This window comes from Lithobates pipiens, unplaced genomic scaffold, assembly GCF_037356315.1.
Source record: "Lithobates pipiens isolate NorthernLeopardFrog02 unplaced genomic scaffold, aLitPip1_a1.2 Scaffold_23, whole genome shotgun sequence".
Lineage (NCBI taxonomy): Eukaryota > Metazoa > Chordata > Amphibia > Anura > Ranidae > Lithobates > Lithobates pipiens.
Window position 1 is genome coordinate 259,136,124 of NW_027507785.1, and position 18,659 is coordinate 259,154,782.

The window sequence follows — 18,659 nt, forward strand, 5'->3', positions numbered from 1 at the left end:
AAGGCCTCTTTCACACGGGGCTGTCTGTATTTAGTCCTCCGCTTGCTCTGCTGATCCCCGCTGAGCTGGAGGATGACAAGTCCATCTCTGTACTCTGTGCAGGGGCAGACCTGTCAGAGAGTCCGCTCTCCAGTATGGGAGGTTGGATGATTATGGACCGCCTGTCCGTTTTCATCCAATCCGATCCACCAGACCGATCAAAAATAGGGTTTGCATCCGTCTGGATTTTGGGGAGAGGATCGGATCAGGGCGAATCGGATGTCAGTGAACATGTCACTGCTGACATCCGTTGCTCCATAGAGCTGTATGGAGCGACCGTTCAGATACGCCTAAAAAACTGACAAGTGGATCTGAACAGTCCGCACATGGGAAAGGGGCCTTACACAGTCAAAAGTGATGTTTCTGTCCCTTACACTTAACAGCAGTCTGCATGGAGATGCGGGGAGCAATAGTCTGCATAGGAGATGCAGAGGGAGTAACAATCTGCAGGGAGCTGCAGGAGAAGATTTCTACTTAGTTCAAAGTATATTGAAACCTGTAAATATGATGGCAATGATTAATTCTATGGGCATCCCATATCCCAATCCCTATCCAAGTTGTATCCCCCAATACAACAACAAAAACAAAGCTCGCAAATGACTGTTCATTGTCCCTGGAAAGGATGCATGAAGTCTAGCAGTGGGGTGATTTTGCGGATTGTTTGTCAGTAGTGCTATCACCATGGCTACATAAGGCTTACCTATAGGTATTGAAAATATCTCCTCCTTTCCTCTCCGAGAAGGCTTTGCTGCAAAAGCCGCCATCATGGGAGTAGATATCCATCACAACAAAGACCGCAAAGTGCGATGAAAAGAGCCCAAAAGTCTGGATATCTACCCGAGACTTCTAGTTAAGTTATACCATTTCTTGGCTCATCGTACAAATGCCACCTTCAACAAAGTGGTTTTAAGACATCTGTTCATGAGCCACACCTCTCTCTATCCTATTGGATTCACAAGATGAAGCTTCCTGAACGTGAAAGCAAAACTGCTGTGGTGGTTGGATGCATCACAGATGATGTCAGAATTCAAGATATCCCCAAACTCAAGGTGTGTGGGCTTAAAATGTCTGGAGCACGCAGAAGAATTCCTTAAACTGGTGGACAAATTTTGACATTTGATCAGTTGGCTCTCACTGCCCCCAAAGGCCAGAATACTGTTCAGCTTTCATGTCCTCGCAAGGGGCGGGAGGTGTACAGACACTTTGGAAAGGCACCTGGTAGTCACACCAAGCCCTACGTTCATTCTAAGCCCTTGTACACACGGTCGGACATTCTAACAACCAAATCCTTTGGATTTTGTCCGACGGATTTTGTCCTACGGATTTTGTCCGAAACTGTTGCATACACACGGTCGGATCAAGTTGTCGGAATTTGCGGTTGCCAAGAACGCGGTGACGTAAGCCGTGTACGGCGGGACTAGAAAAGGGAAGTTCAGCACCACGTCTGGCACCCTTTGGGCTCCTTCTGCTTATCTCGTGTTAGTAGAAGTTTGGTGAGAGACGATTCGTGCTTTTCAGATTAGTGATTCAGATCGCTACTGCTCTTCGGTTTGTGCTTGTGTGTGCGTATCTGATAATCAGTGCGTGCAGTCAGTAAGTATTTGTTTATCATTGTGGACTATATCTTGGTATAGTACGCTTTGAAAGGCATTTCTTATTGTCTGCTTGCTTCTGCTATTCAGGTCGTTCTTTCAGGCATGCTGTTTATCGGGGCTTTCTGTTGTCCGTTCTGACGAGCCGATCGTTTTGAAACCATGTTTCGTCTACGTACTCATCGTAGAGTTTGTGCTGTGCAGGGGCTTCGTGTTGGGGTTGTTACTTTGACACAAGCCCGGTCCATGAACAGGGAGGGGAGGCGTTTGTGGACCAAGAATTGGTTGCGCCAGCGTGACTAGTTCTCGCACATGCCTTTGCTCCGTGAGATCCGGGAGAATAATCCTGATGATTTCAGGAATTATCTCCGGATGACGGACCCCGTTTTTCACCGTCTGCTGACTTTGCTGACCCCTTATATCACCAGGCAGGATACCTGCATGCGGCAAGCCATCACTCTGGAGCAGAGGCTCATCGCCACATTGCGCTACTTGGCGACAGGGAGAAGCCTTCGGGACCTCAAGTTCTCTACAGGCATCTCCCCCCAGGCTCTGGGGATCATTATTCCAGAGACCTGTTCTGCCATCATTCAGGTCCTGCAGAAGGACTATATGAAGGTAAGTTTTATCCTTTAACATCACATTCTATGTATTTCATGATTGCTAATGTCTTGCATTTCTTTCCTCATTCCCTAATTACCATCATTGCAATATGCTCTAATTCATATGCTCTGCCCCTTTGTCCTCATGCATATTTGCCTCACTAACTTCCCCACCATGCTCTTCTTGGCCCATCAAACTATAGTCTAGTCACTTACCAATGTCTTTTGTCAGCTCCATAGTATTGTTTTCCCCTAAACACCCCCTATAATGTCTACAAATGTGATGTGTGTGCTTCAATTCATGCAGAGTGACATGTTTTACATTTTTGGGGTTGTGCCAAACTCATTAGGAACCCCCCTCCCCCCAACTGCTAGCCCAGCTGATAGCAATCCTCTATCTGATGACTTTACCAAACCCAATACACACTCTACCTACCTTTTTGATGATCACATTTATGGATGAATTCACTCAATACTTTCAAATGCTATTTTTTATTTTGTTTTTTAACCTATTAATTATCTGGATATGTAATAGCAGAATGTCAAAATGTGCTTCCATTTTGTTTTCTTTTTGGGATTATGACACTTCTTACCTGTCCGGTGGGCTGCCAATAGTGTAACTAAGGAGGGGCTTCCCAAAGTATCACACATTATTTAGGCATTCAGCTCTCAATCAATTGGAGAGGGTTACCTGTCCAAAACATCCCCCCTCATTTTTTAGCAAGGGTCCATCAGATAGGGGGGGATGGGGGGGTGATGACTCTCATAAGGGGACCTTATACTTTAGGCTTTAAATACTCAGTTCCCCAAATGTTATACCAATTTTGACAAAAAATGTTGGTGTCTACTCTGCTTGCAATGTTGATTTGTCAAATTACTAATTTTGGGTCTTGTTTCACACGCCACAGGAATGGCAGACTGGGGCCTCCCACTTTGCCAGTCATTGGGACTTTCCCAATTGTGGAGGAGTAATAGATGGGAAGCACGTCCGCATCGTCCCACCACCCAACTCGGGGTCATACTATTTTAACTACAAGGGGTTTAATAGTATCGTGATGTTGGCGGTGGTGTCTGCGTCATATGAGTTTTTTTATGTGAATGTGGGGCAAAATGGACGGATGTCGGATGGTGGAGTCTTCGCACGGACGGAGTTCTACTGGCGTCTCCGGAGTGGCAGTCTGGGCTTGCCACCCCCAGAGGAGAATCAGGAAGGACTCCCGTTCGTCTTTGTCGCGGATGAGGCATTTGCCTTGCCAATGAGGACCCTCACCCCAGAGCAGAGGATTTTTAATTTCCGCCTGTCCAGAGCCCGAAGAGTGGTGAAGAACACTTTTGGTATATTGGCCAGCCGGTTCCACCGTTTTCTTACGCCTATTCACATGGCGGAATACAAGCTGAATCACATAGTGCTGGCGTGCTGTGTTCTGCACAATTTTATGAAAAAAGTTTCAGTGAACTATGCGGTCTCAGTTGGCCAACAAGAAGCAGACCTGCTCATCCTGGCTTGCCCCCCCCCCCCCAAAGCGCCCGTGAGGTTAGAACCCAATACATGGACTACTTTGTGGGTAGGGGGGCCATTGATATGCCAGACAATGTCTGAGCGGCATTTTAAGAATACATTTTTCTCTGAAACTCCTTCATTTACTGCTTGGCTTGGTTTTAGGTGTCTCCTAGGTATATTTATGTTTTTTCAAGTTGTGCCTTTTTCAACAACAGTGCAAACCCAAGTTCAGAGCGAGATGAGGGGACAGTCTCTTCTTCAGATAATCTTATTATGTTGTGGGTCTGCTACACACACCTTGTTTTTGTAACTAATGTATGTAGTGCATTACTGACCAAAATCGTGCTAATTTTTCAGCACCATGGCAGGAAAATGGCATGATTGTCCAAATTTCCACCTCACTGTGGGTGTTTTTTACTAAAGGCACATCCACTATGCACTACAAGTGCACTGCAAAAGTACACTTGAAACTGCACTTGGAGTGCAAAGTGGAGTTTCCTTTAGTAAATCACACTCCTTCTCAGCACAAACTAAAATTTTACTACAAATACAGGTATTAAGCTGTAACAGACATTAGAGGAAGACCTTGAGAGAGCTATACCTCAGAGAGAGAGAGAGAGCAAGAAGAAACGGTATGTTAACCATATTAGAATTTATGGAAAATACTGGAATATCCTATTGATATATTGATAAAAGGTTGCTAGAAGTCCTTCTAAGCTTTTGTAAGGAGAAAAAAAAATCCAGAGGCTAAAGCTGCTGATAATCTACTGTTAATATCTCGCAGCGATCGAATGGAAAATAATAAAAACGCCACTTGTTCAATACCAATATAAGAAATAAGAGAGACTCTGAGCGTTTAAAGCGACTTCAAATTGGTGTTACCCAATAGACAATTTTTTTTTTCTCTCTTCCTCTGTTCTCATTGGACTTTTTCTGCTTGTATCCGTAACAATGCGCTCAATACGGGAACGCTTGCAAATGAGACTAATGTAAAGAATAAGATGGTTTTTAAGGTTGGAAAAGTCTAACGAATACCGTCATCCAAGGTCTGGTACATGTTTGCCTAGTCTTTCTAGAAGGACCCTGTGTATTGACTTTTAGAAAAAAGGGAAGCATTGAAATACACACAAACAAGCCATAGTAAGGTCAAGCAATAAGAAGTTGGTAGACGCCTTTTTCTATTGTTGTGGAAAAGTGTCCCCCCCTGACAAATGGGAAGAGAGTTTGGGGCTGAAATTAGATGCAAAAAACATAAACAGAACGTATAATAAAAAAGGAGAACAAAAATAATAGAGACTTTACAGTGATATAATAGTGACATTTTATTTCTTGGACCGAGTAAAGACACTTGGACAATGAAGGGAAAGACATCTAAGACAGGAGCAATCCCTAAATCACCCCGGCGGAGCCTGGTCGCTAGTCCCGGCTCGATGAATAAATTTGTTACCCAAACGGGGGGTACAGAGAAACAACAATTAGAGAGGCAACTGCAAACAAGAAGTTCCCAAGCAGAAAACAAAGACAAAAAGGAAAAGGAAAAAAGGGACAAAGAAAAAAGAAGGCAACAAGTCCAAAATAATTCTTTACAGGACCAAGAGCCCACGCCGGAGGGTGAGACAGACCAATCAGGAGATCCAGACTATGAAATAGAAGCTACACAGACTCACTTGACTCAGCTTGAAAACCCCTTTTCTTTGCCTACAAAAAAAGAAATAACCTCTATGTTTGCAGCTTTGGAAAATTCCATGAGAAAGGAAATGGACAGAGTACACAAGAATCTTGCCCATATACTGGAACGGGTTGAAGAAATGGAAAAAAAAAGTGGAAAAAGAGGCAAACACAATAAAGAAACTGGAAACTGAAGTAGTCTCTCTAAAAAAAGTCCAACAAGAGCAAGCATATAAAATAGAGGACCAAGAAAATAGGGATAGAAGAAAAAATGTAAGAATCCGAGGTGTTATGGAAACTTTGCAGCAAGAAGATTTAATAGAAATAATAAAAAAGATATGTAACCCATTGATGAACAAAGACATAACAAATCCAATAAATATCAAAATGGTTCATCGTTTAAGGAAACCCAAGGAATTGCCGCGGGACATCCCACGGGATATAATAGTGCGTTTCCAACATGAAGAAGACAAACATCAAGTTTGGAGAAATATAAGAGCAAAAGCACCAATCATATACGAAGGAAAAGATATACAGATATTTCAGGACCTATCCCCAGACACCTTGAGGAGAAGAAGAGTTTTAAAACCGCTACTAGCAGCTTTGACTGAGAACGGGGTGCAATATAACTGGGGGTTTCCTGCTTGCCTTTTAGGCAGAAAGAACGGACGGATTGGGAGACTGAGACATATTGAAGATATAACAGAATTTTGTAAAAAACTGGATGTTCCAGTCCCAAGGGTTTGGGTGTAGGGCGGGGGCGGGAGGGGGGTATGGGGGGGAGACAGCCGGGGGAGGGGGTGCCCCCCCTCTCCTGTAGTGGGAGAGAGGCGGGGGACAAGCGATAGCGGCCGGTAGGCTAGACTGTATATTTTTTATTTTTCTTTCTTAGCCCCTGGGCTGTCTCCCCTCTCGTCCTCCCTCTCTCTCTCCCTCCTCCCCGTAAAGGGGGGGGACGGGGAGGGGACGGAGAGGTAGTGGGGGGGGACCGAGATCCCCCGGGCATGTCGGGTAATCGTTTTGCAAGTAATAGGCGAGATGGATGGTGACACAGTCGAACAGAACCCCACCCTAGGATATAGGGATAGATGGAACAAGGAGGTTCCGGAAAAGTTGTCCCAGACCAAGGGGTCAAAATTACATCAAATGATGGGGCAGGGAGGGGGGAGGGAAAGTAGGGAGGGAAATTGTGTTGGCCTGAATCCAGTAAGGGAAATAGGAAAGAATATAGATGTGTCAGATGGCAGAGCTTAAGATAGTAACATATAATGGGAGAGGAATGAACTCTCCAAGCAAAAGGTTTAATATTTTTAAAAAGTTGGAGGGCTATTTTGCGGATATTGTTTTTCTACAGGAGACTCACCTAGCCCTGGACACCAATATCCGGATAGATACAGGAAAATATCCAACCTGGTATTATGCCGATTCCCCAATTAAGGGATCTAGGGGGGTAGCCATTGGGATTGCAAATGATGTTGGGTGGAATCTAGAAGAGATGAAAGTGGACCCGAAGGGGAGGTTCTTACTCTTAAATGGTAACATATTAAGGCAAAAATACACACTAGTCAACATTTACTGCCATAATAAGGGCCCAAAAAAATACCTAAATGGGATATTGAACACTATAAAGAAACATAAACAAGGCCATGTGATTGTAGCAGGGGACTTGAATTTTACTATGAACCCCGAAATGGATAGTACGTCAGTGGTTCCCCCTCAAGAAATCAAACAACACAGAATATTAAAAAGAAAATTGCATACACAACAGCTTGTGGATGCATGGAGAGTAAGTAATCCGGGAGAAAAGGACTATACATATTACTCTTTGGTGCACGATACATATGCAAGACTGGACTACATAATTTTGGATCACGAAACACTGGATAATTTAGTAAAAGTTCAGATAGGTAACATAACTGTATCGGACCATGCCCCGGTGATAGCTAAAATCAGGCAGTGTGAAAAAGAGCCTAGAAAGGGGACCTGGAGACTCAACGAAGCGCTGATCGAGGATGAGGTAGTTGAGAGTAATATAAAAATAGAGATAGAACAATACTTTAAAATAAATGATACCACAGAAGTCTCTAAAGCTACTTTATGGGAAGCGCATAAAGCCCTAATTCGAGGGAAATTAATTGGTATAGGTTCTGGCAAAAAAAAAGAAATCGAAGTAAGATATGATAACTTAAAAAAAGTACTTTATGAGTTAGAACAAAAGCATAAGAGACATTTAGATAAAAATATATATAAGGAGATCATTCAAATACGTACACAATTAAACGACTTGACAGAACAAAAACAAAGAAATGTGTATGAAAACGTAGCTAAAGAAAGATATCTGTGGGCGAATAAGACGGGGAAACATCTGGCAAGAATAGCACGGGAAAAAAAAGCCTTAAATTATATCGAAAAGATCAAAGACGAGTATGGGGAATTGAAATTTAGAACATCGGAGATAGCAAAGGCCTTCAAAACATATTATGAAGCTTTATATTCAATAAGAAGTACTGAGACAGGGGCACAAAAGGCGACTAGGAAAACTAAAATTCAGGAATACCTAAGGGAAACAGATTTAACTAAAATAACAGAAGAAATGGCTAAAAGTTTAGAGGAACCAATTAGGCTAGAAGAAATATATAAAGCAATAAACGAAACATCAAATGGAAAAAGTCCAGGCCCGGATGGCTTTACAATTAGGTACTATAAGAAATTTAAACACCAATTGGTCCCTGAACTATGTAAATATTGGAATAGTCTGGGTGAAGACGAGATCATGAGGAAAGAGTCCCTATTGGCAAATATAACACTAATACCAAAACCAGGTAAGGATAAATCCATCTGCTCCAATTACCGGCCTATAGCGCTGTTGAATACCGACACAAAGCTATATGCGAAGGTATTAGCAACAAGAATAAAAAATCTGATGCCGGAATTAATCAACAGGGACCAGGTAGTATTCATCCCAGGCAGGGAGGGACGAGACAACAGTCTGAGGACTTTGCTTCTTATAGGTAAAGATACTGAAAATAAACCCCCAATGGTATTAATTTCTATCAACGCCGAAAAGGCATTCGATAGAATAGATTGGTGTTTCATAACAGAAACTCTCCGGAATATAGGTCTAGGTCCAAAGATGCTGAAGTGGATTAATAATTTATATATACAACCAACAGCTAGAGTGGGGGTAAATGGGAGTATGTCATCCGCTTTTGAAATGCTAAACGGGACAAGGCAGGGTTGCACACTTTCGCCCCTGCTATACGTGATTGCCCTGGAACCATTTTTGGCAAAGATTCAAAACAACGTAAATATAAGTGGGGTTAAGTGGGGGGGAGAAGACCATAAAGTGGCAGCTTATGCGGATGACATACTCCTATACATAACCAAACCGAGATTGTCTTTACCTAGTTTAATAAAAGAAATAAAAGAATATGGTGCTCTTTCAAATTTTAAAATAAACCCTATAAAACCAGTTATATTGAATATAGGCTTAGATAACAAGGAAGAGATGTTATTACAACAAGAGTACCCCTTTACATGGAAAAAAAAAAAAAAACATATTTAGGTATAAAAATAACAAAGAGGGTCCAGGACCTATATAAAGCGAATTATATCCCATTAACAAATTAAATCAATACAGTGTTAAGAAACATAAAAAAGGGATCAATCTCATGGATGGGCAGAATTAACATTTTGAAAATGGTGGTCTTACCAAAAATCACCTACAAACTCCAAATGCTTCCAATAAATATCTCAAATAGTTTTTTTAAAATAATAAAAACACTTTTTCTAAAATTTATATGGCAAATAAAAAACCAAGGATAAAGTATAATATATTAATTAGGAAAAAAAAAAGTGGAGGGATGTCGCTACCAGATATTTATAGATACTATAGTGCAATCACGTTGGCGAGAATGGTGGAATGGGCAAATGTAGACACTGAAAAGAGGTGGGTAAAAATGGAAGAATCACTAATAGGCACACAATTACAAAAAATTATCTGGATCCCGACAAAATTTAGATTAGTTAGTAATGAGGCTCACGAAATCACGTTAATGACATTAAAAATATGGGACACACTACACCGGAGAAATAAGTGGGCATACAATTCTCCATTAATTCCATTAGAGGGCACAGATTTTTTTATCCCAGGAAAGGGCACACAATTAGGTAAACAAATGAAAAACATACAATTAAAAGATATCACTTTTGGAGGTGATTTGATGTCAAAACAAGATTTAATCAAGAAGCACTGTTGGCAAAATCTAAAAGAGTGGGAGTATTTGCATAAGAGATGAGAACACTTTAACATCCATAGAAAATCTGTGTAACTCTAAAGCAAAAGTAAAGCATTGTATGTCCAGAGTTTATGAATAGTGATGGACGAACTTCCGACGGGACGTTTCGCGAACGCGGACCGCGAACGCGGCCGATAGTTCGCGAACCGAAATGTTCACGGCGGGCCCCATTGACTTCAATGGGAGGCAAACTTCGCAAACCTACAGGTCAAATTTGCAGCCACAAAATAATTACTAGCTGTGCAAACATAGTCCCACCACATGGCCAATGACATAACACATGTATGAGGTGAATCTGGGATCGACAACTACAAGCATTCTTTTTTTATATGGGAAATAGTTGTGACAATTCAGGACTGTGGAGCACATGAATGCAATGGAGGAGAGGGAAGGTCAGGGACCAGGGTAGGCAAAGAAGAGGGTGCAGGAGATGATCACCAGCAGCGTGACATACAGCAATGACACCTGCACCATGATAGAGTCATCTGACAACAGCACCGTGATAGAGAGCACTGACATCAGAAGTGTGACATAAAGCACTAACACCAGCACCGTGATATACAGCACTGACAGCAGCACCGTGATAGAGAGCACTGACATCAGCAGCGTCACATAAAGCACTAACACCAGCACCGTGATATACAGCACTGACAGCAGCACCGTGATAGAGAGCACTGACATCAGCAGCGTGACATAAAGCACTAACACCAGCACTGTGAAATACAGCACTGACAGCAGCACCGTGATAGAGAGCACTGACATCAGTAGCGTGACATAAAGCACTGACATTTGCACCGTAAGCAGCCCCAGGAGGAAGTCAGCATAGCACAGGGATGGTGGGAGCCCCTCATAATGAGCATAGCACAGGGATGGTGGGAGCCCCTCATAATATGCACAGCAGAGGTACAGCCCCAGGAGCATGTCAGCACAGCACAGGGATGGTGGCAGCCCCTCATAATAAGCAGCCCCAGTAGAAATATGACACTGCTCAACCTCTTCAAAGAGGAGGGTACGGGCATATAGTACGGTGTGCTTTTTTTGGACAAGGAAGTGAGCCAAATGAAGAAAGAAGGTCTCTGTGCTCGATTAAAAAAATTGTTTATAAACATATACATGGTCTACTGGTCACATGTGTTGAATTCCTCCGAGATCCATGCCTCATTCATTTTTAGAAATGTGAGATAGTTAACACTGTCGTGAGCTAGGCGAGTACGCTTATCGGTCACGATCCCCCCTGCTGCGCTGAACGTCCTTTCGGACAGGACACTGGATGAGGGGCAAGCCAACAGTTTGATTGCAAATTGGGCAAGCTCTGGCCAGAGGTCAAGCCTGCCCACCCAGTAGTCCAGGGGTTCATCACTCCTCAGAGCGTCCACATCGGCTGTTAACCCGATGTAGTCGGACACCTGACGGTCTAGGCGTTCCCTGATGCTGGATCCGGATGACACCTGTCGATGGGTCGGCTGAAAGAATGACCTCATATCCGAAGTCACCAACACATCTTCAAACCGGCCTCTTCTTGCAGGCGCTGTTGGATTGGTACCCGCAACTCCTTCTCTGGGAGTGGGAATTGCTCCTCTGCCAGCACACGCAAAGGCAGAATGCAGCATTTCTCGAAGCAAGGCCTGGAAGTGCTCCATTCTGCCAGCTCTCTGTGACGGTGGTAACATTTCCGCCATTTTGTGTTTGTACCGGGGGTCTAAGTACGTTGCCACCCAGTACTGGTCCTTGACCCTTATGCTTTTTATACGGGGGTCCCTATTAAAACACTGGAGCATGAAGGCCCCCATTTGCACTAAAGTGGAAGCGGTGTGGTGGCCTGGCTCCTGCTCATCATCCAGGATAATGTCGTCCTCTTCATTCTCCTCTCCCCATCCACGCACAACAGGGATCCCAGAAAGGTTTAAAGCATGCTCTTCTTGCTCCTCCTCATCCGCCCCGGCACCATCCTCCTCTGACTCCTCTTCAGACTCCTGTTGTTCACTTGTCTCAGATAGAGTAGCCCCCCCTGGGAATTCATCCAGCATTGCGACTTCCTCATCTTCCCGCTCCTGCTCCTCCACAGCTTGTTCAATGACACAACGCAATGCACGCTCCATAAAGAAGGCATAAGGTACCATGTCACTGATGGCGCCATGGCTGCGACTGACCAGTTTGGTGATCTCCTCAAATGGGCGCAGAAGTCTGCATGCGTCACGCATGAGCAGCCACTGGCGCGGTGAAAAAAAACCCAGCTCCCCAGAACCAGTTCTGCCGGAGAGTTCATACAGGTAGACGTTAACTGCACGTTTCTGCACGTTTCTGCTGGAGCAGCCTATCAAGCATATAGAAGGTTAAGTTCCATCGCGTCGGGCAATCGCAAATAAGACGTCTGACCGGCAGATTGTGTCGCCGCTGAATGTCAGCAAGGCGAGCCATGGCCGTGTAAGATCTTCTGAAATGGGCCGAGATTTTCCTTGCCTGCCGCAAGATGTCCTGGACCCCAGGGTATTTGACAACGAATCGCTGCACGACCAAGTTTAAGACGTGTGCCATGCATGGCACGTGCATGATTTTGCCCTGTTTCAATGCGCTAAGCAGATTGGCACCGTTGTCACAAACCACTTTACCAACTGTCAAATTGAGCGGTGTTAGCCACTGATCTGCCTGTGAACGCAAAGCTGAAAGGAGTGCCGGGCCAGTGTGGCTCTTGGCTTCCAGGCACAACAGACGCAGCACGGCATGGCAACGTCTCACCTGGCATGTGAAATAGGTTCTGGGGAGCTTGGGCGGTGCAGCGGAAGAGACGCTAGCAGCGGAAAAGGAGGAGTCAGCTGAGGAGGAGAGGGAGGAGGATGGAGTAGGAGGAGGAGGAGAAGAAGAGTCAGGCCTGCATGCAATCCGTGGCGGTAAAACCAAATCTACACGGGTGCCACGGGTTACATGCTTGACGGCCGTCAGAAGGTTCACCCAGTGGGCAGTAAAAGTGATATACCTTCCCTGCCCGTGTATGCTAGACCACGTGTCTGTGGTCAGATGTATCTTGGCACCGACACTGTGTGCCAGAGATACATTTAATTGCCGCTGAACATGGCCATATAGCTCTGGGATGCCCTTCTCTGAGAAATACTTCCTTCCTGGGACCTTCCATTGTGGTGTTCCAATGGCCCCAAATTTGTGAAAGGCCTCCGAGTCCACCAGTTTATATGGCAGTAGTTGGCGGGCTATGAGTTCTGACAAGCCAGCCGTCAACCGAGGGTTATCCGGCGTCATCATTTTGTTGCAGTGTGGCTTTGTGTGTTCCATTGCTCCCACTCGGCTCGGTGATGGCTGCCCATGTGCCTCCTTAAGGCGGTCGTCCCTAGGCGAGTGTTGGGCTTACCGCGACTAATGCGTTGACTGCAAAGATTGCAGATGGCAACGCTATTGTCAGCAGCGGACACATTAAAAAAAGCCCACACTGCGGAGCCATGTGCCGGTGTCCTGGGAGCACGAGATGTGACCGTACATGGTCGATGACTCGCTCCTGATACATTTGCAGTCTGCTTTGTCCCTCCTGTGCAATGTAAGTTATTCCTGCTTCTCCTCCCTATCTGCTGGTCCATATCTCCCTCTGAACTCCCCTCCTCTTCCTCTCTTGTGGACACCCACGTGACATCACTAGACACGTCATCATCAACGTCACCTTCCCCACCGCTATAAGTAGAGATCTCGGAGTAGGCAGCAATACCGGGGAACAATCTCCTCCTTGGGCTGATCTGGGTACTGTCGTCAGACTGCTGAGTAGCGGTTGTTGCTACCTCCTCTTCCTGATCCAATACCCAGAGTGGCTGCGCATCAGAAATATCCTCTTGATATGGATCGGAAAATAATTCCTGTGACTCAAGCGGAAGGTATGTGGTGGTTGTGGTGGTGGTGGTGGTGGTGTTGTTGTTGGTGGTAGTGTCTTTGGGGGTGCACATAGCAGAGAGTGAAGAAGAGGGTGCAGATCGAGAGGATGAGGAGGGTGCAGAAGAGTAAGGCTGAGCGAGCCATTCAACCAAGTCTGGTGCGTCCTTTAAAGTAATTGAACGCACCTTCTGCAACTTCCCACTTTGGCTCAAGCCTGTTGCTCCTGCCCTACCCCTACCACCCCTGCGGAAGGGCCTGCCTCTTCCTCTGTCTGTCATTTTTTAAATGACCCTGTGACAAAGCTCTCAGTCCCTATACCAATGAAGGACTGCTGCAGTATAGGGCAGCGGTCAGCAGTAGTGCACCTCATCCCTATGTATTGTGGACCGATACCAGTCCTTATAGAATAGCAGACTGTACCTCACTCAACCCTATGTACTGTAGCACCCTAGACAGACCAAGTTACCAGTCCTGATAAAGAGCTTTGTGGAACAAGTGAGTTGTGAATGATTAGCAGACTGCAGCAGAAGGGCAGCAGTCAAGTATAATATTCTTTCTATATTTGGAAGAAAGAATATTATACGTGTACAAGCCTATTACCATACCACTGATACCAGTCCTGAAAAGAACCTTTGTGGAACTAATAGTAACAGCTACTGTTTAAACTGACCCTCACTGCCTGACACACTGCTTCCTGCCTGTCCCTATATAAACTGGCAAAACAGAGGCTGCTGGAACAATAACTGGTTACTGGAATAGCACTTTTGTGGACCTGATAGTAACAGCTAATGATGATGACTAATCTGGCTGTCCCTACAGCAGCACACACCGTCCTGTCCCTTTCTCTAAACTGACAAAAGACACTCAGGCTGCTGCAACAATCAGTAGCACAGCAAACCTATATACACCTAACACCTATACCAGTCCTGAAAAGAACTTTTGTGTACCAAATAGCTAGCGATTTATCTCTCCCTGCTCCACACAGCAACCTCTCCCTATAGTGACAGAAGAAAGAATGTAAAATGGCCGCCGGATCGGGTGTATTTATAAGTTAGGGGGCATGTCCAAGTGTCCATGTGCTGTAATGTCTCAATTGGCTGTCCTGTACCCCATGATGGATGTGTCATCAGGTCAAAGTTCTTTTACACAGTAAAAACACGGACGTCCGCCGGGCGAACGGCGCCAATAGTCCACCGAACGGGCAGACCGCGAACAGCCGAAATTCGCTGCGAAACGACCGCCGGGCGAACTGTTCGGCCATCCCTAATTATGAGGGGCTCCCGCCATCCCTGTGCTATGCTCATTATGAGGGGCTCCCACCATCCCTGTGCTATGCTCATTATGAGGGACTCCCACCATCCCTGTGCTGTGCTGACTTCCTCCTGGGGCTGCTTATTATGAGGGGCTCCCACCATCCCTGTGCTATGCTGACATCCTCCTGGGGCTGCTTATTATGAGGGGCTCCCACCATCCCTGTGCTGTGCTGACTTCCTCCTGGGGCTGTACCTCTGCTGTGCATATTATGAGGGGCTCCCACCATTCCTGTGCTATGCTCATTATGAGGGGCTCCCACCATCCCTGTGCTATGCTCATTATGAGGGGCTCCCACCATCCCTGTGCTGTGCTGACTTCCTCCTGGGGCTGCTTATTATGAGGGGCTCCCACCATCCCTGTGCTATGCTGACATCCTCCTGGGGCTGCTTATTATGAGGGGCTCCCACCATCCCTGTGCTGTGCTGACTTCCTCCTGGGGCTGTACCTCTGCTGTGCATATTATGAGGGGCTCCCACCATCCCTGTGCTATGCTCATTATGAGGGGCTCCCACCATCCCTGTGCTATGCTGACTTCCTCCTGGGGTTGCTTATTATGAGGGGCTCCCACCATCCCTGTGCTATGCTGACTTACTCCTGGGGCTGTACCTCTGCTGTGCATATTATGAGGGGCTCCCACCATTCCTGTGCTATGCTCTTTATGAGGGGCTCCCACCATCCCTGTGCTATGCTGACTTCCTCCTGGGGTTGCTTATTATGAGGGGCTCCCACCATCCCTGTGCTATGCTGACTTACTCCTGGGGCTGTACCTTTGCTGTGCATATTATGAGGGGCTCCCACCATCCCTGTGCTATGCTCATTATGAGGGGCTCCCACCATCCCTGTGCTATGCTGACTTACTCCTGGGGCTGCTTACGGTGCAGGTGTCAGTGCTGTATATCATGGTGCTGGTGTGAGTGCTGTATATCACGGTGCTGGTGTCAGTGCTGTATGTCACGCTGCTGATGTCAGTGCTCTCTATCACGGTGCTGGTGTCAGATCACTCTATCACGCTGCAGGTGTCATTGCTGTATGTCACGCTGCTGATGTCAGTGCTCTCTATCACGGTGCTGGTGTCAGATCACTCTATCACGGTGCAGGTGTCATTGCTGTATGTCACGCTGCTGATGTCAGTGCTCTCTATCACGGTGCTGGTGTCAGATCACTCTATCATGGTGCAGGTGTCATTGCTGTATGTCACGCTGCTGATGTCAGTGCTCTCTATCACGGCGCGGTTGATCATCTCCTGCACCTTCTTCTTTGCCTACCCTGACCTTCCCTCTCCTCCATTGCCTTCATGCGCTCCACAGTCCTGAATTGTCACAATTTCACATATAAAAAAAAAATGCTTGTAGTTGTCGATCCCAGATTCACCTCATACATGTGTTATGTCATTGGCCATGTGGAGGGACTATGTTTGCACAGCTAGTAATTATTTTGTGATTGCAAATTTGACCTGTAGGTTTGCAAAGTTCGCCTCCCATTGAAGTCAATGGGGCCCGCCGTGAACGTTACGGTTCGCGAGCTATCGGCCGTGTTCGCGGTCCGCGTTCGCGAAACGTCCCGTCGGAAGTTCGTCCATCACTATTTATGAGAGTAACCTCTGAATCTACCAGACATCCGTCGTGCTTATCGGTGAAAATGGTCATCCCTGGAGCATTTCCTTTATTAATTGTGCAATAAAAATGCCCTTTATAAGCAGCTTGGTACACCCTCCATTCTTTGCCTTACAATTGGAGGGTTCAGAGTTAGTCATAGTAAAGTAAAGGCCATTGAATATGTGAGCCCATATTTTTTTCATCTTTTGGTAAGATACTGATTAATATAAAAGAATGATTTGGGATGGGATAGTTCTACCTTAAATTCAATATTTATTCCAAGATGATTTTTTTTTATACTTTTCACAATTGGTCGAATATTCTTCTATTTATTCTTTTTCCTATCTGTACATGGTTTAGTATTTATACATTAGAATAACCGATCTTTGGGAGTTTGTGAACACTATAGTTTCTTCTTGGTATGTTCTGGAATGTAGACACAAGATGGCGATCTTGAGTAACCATCTATGTGGACATGATGAATAGGGGAATTATACATTGTACCAGTAGATGGCAGCATTTCCAAATACATACATAGGACTTCTGTGATGTTGGTTTTTCTAATTGTATATGGATTTAATTGACCTAAATTTGGGCTTGTGGTGGGAGGTAAAGGCATTATATGCCCTGTTGACCAAACCCATTTGTCTTGAAACACTGTCAGGCTTTGGCTGTACGTCCCACCATTACCACGAATGTAATAACCCAAAATTGTAGATACTCTAAAAAAACTCCTTCTACAAATATTAAGTGCTTATGGAATAGATAAGATAAAATGAATATGTTTATAATTGCCAATTTAAGGCACAACCAGTTGCTACTAAAATTACTTACTCAAGGTAAGCCGACACATTGAAAAATACACACAAGATTAGATCGAAAATAGATCCAAACTAATTTTAAAACCTAATCTGTGTAAGCAGCACCAGATGATTACACACTATCTAACTAGATGTTGAAAAATGTATTGAATGTACTGTAATCCACTGCAATAATGAGCTATGAATCATCAAAGAATTATAAAATGATTTAAAATAGTCTCTCTGTATGGAAAAAATGTGTATATGTTAAAATCCAAAGTGCAAAAATAAACTTATAATATTAATCCTGGACGTAAGAACAGTCACATAAAGTAATCCTTCCACCGATATATGATCCTGGATAATGGAGGATAAATCCCCCTATAAAATGGATTCTTACCAGACCAAGCTGGATCATAGGCATATACCGGCGGATCGAATGTGATTCCAGATCTCACCATGGGATACAGCACACAAGGACAGTTGCTGACAGGATGGTCGGATCTCTTGCTAAATGAGTTTATTCACATGGAGAAGAGAAATTAAAAATAGCTCCATAGCGTAATCCCGTTTCAATATTTTTATTAAATACACATCCCCCTTATCAGAATTACACTTACACTTTTTCAAGATAAAAAGGCATATAACAAAGTTTGCGTCGAAAGGAATCAAGTGAAAGTGTCTCTTTGGTGCGGTATTCAAACCCCGATATTCAAATACAAAATATCTCTCTCAATGGTTCTCAATCTATTCAATGCTGTCATGTAGCCACGCCCTGACATGTTTCGTCATTTGTGACATCATCTGAGGGTGTGAGACACTTTCCCTCAGATGATGTCACAAATGACGAAACATGTCAGGGCGTGGCTACATGACAGCATTGAATAGATTGAGAACCATTGAGAGAGATATTTTGTATTTGAATATCGGGGTTTGAATACCGCACCAAAGAGACACTTTGACTTGATTCCTTTCGATGCAAACTTTGTTATATGCCTTTTTATCTTGAAAAAGTGTAAGTGTAATTTTGATAGGGGGATCAGACAGAGAACAAAAAACGGCGTTGTTCGGCACCTTCTTACGTCACTTCCGGTGTGCGTCTATTCCGGATTGGCCGGAATAGACGCACACCGGAAGTGACGTAAGAAGGCGCCAAAAGCAACGCAGTTTTTTGTTCTCTGTCTGTTTTTACACGTTTTAAATGTAATGGCACGTACACACGATCAGACTTTCTGGCAGACCAGAGTCCTTCGGACAATTCGATCATGTGTGGTCTCCAGCGGACTTTTTCTTCGCAAAAGTCCGGCAGACCTAGAAATAAGACTGGCTTCAAATTTGTCTGCCGGACTCAGCTTTTAGCGGACAATCAGTTTGTCTGTG

At 44.7% G+C, this 18,659-nt stretch overlaps 1 pseudogene; it reads left to right on the plus strand.

Moving 5' to 3' along the window:
• Positions 1-801: 801 nt before the first annotated feature.
• LOC143927140 (large ribosomal subunit protein eL18A pseudogene) lies at positions 802-6,155 on the plus strand (annotated as a pseudogene).
• The last annotated feature ends 12,504 nt before the right edge of the window (positions 6,156-18,659 follow it).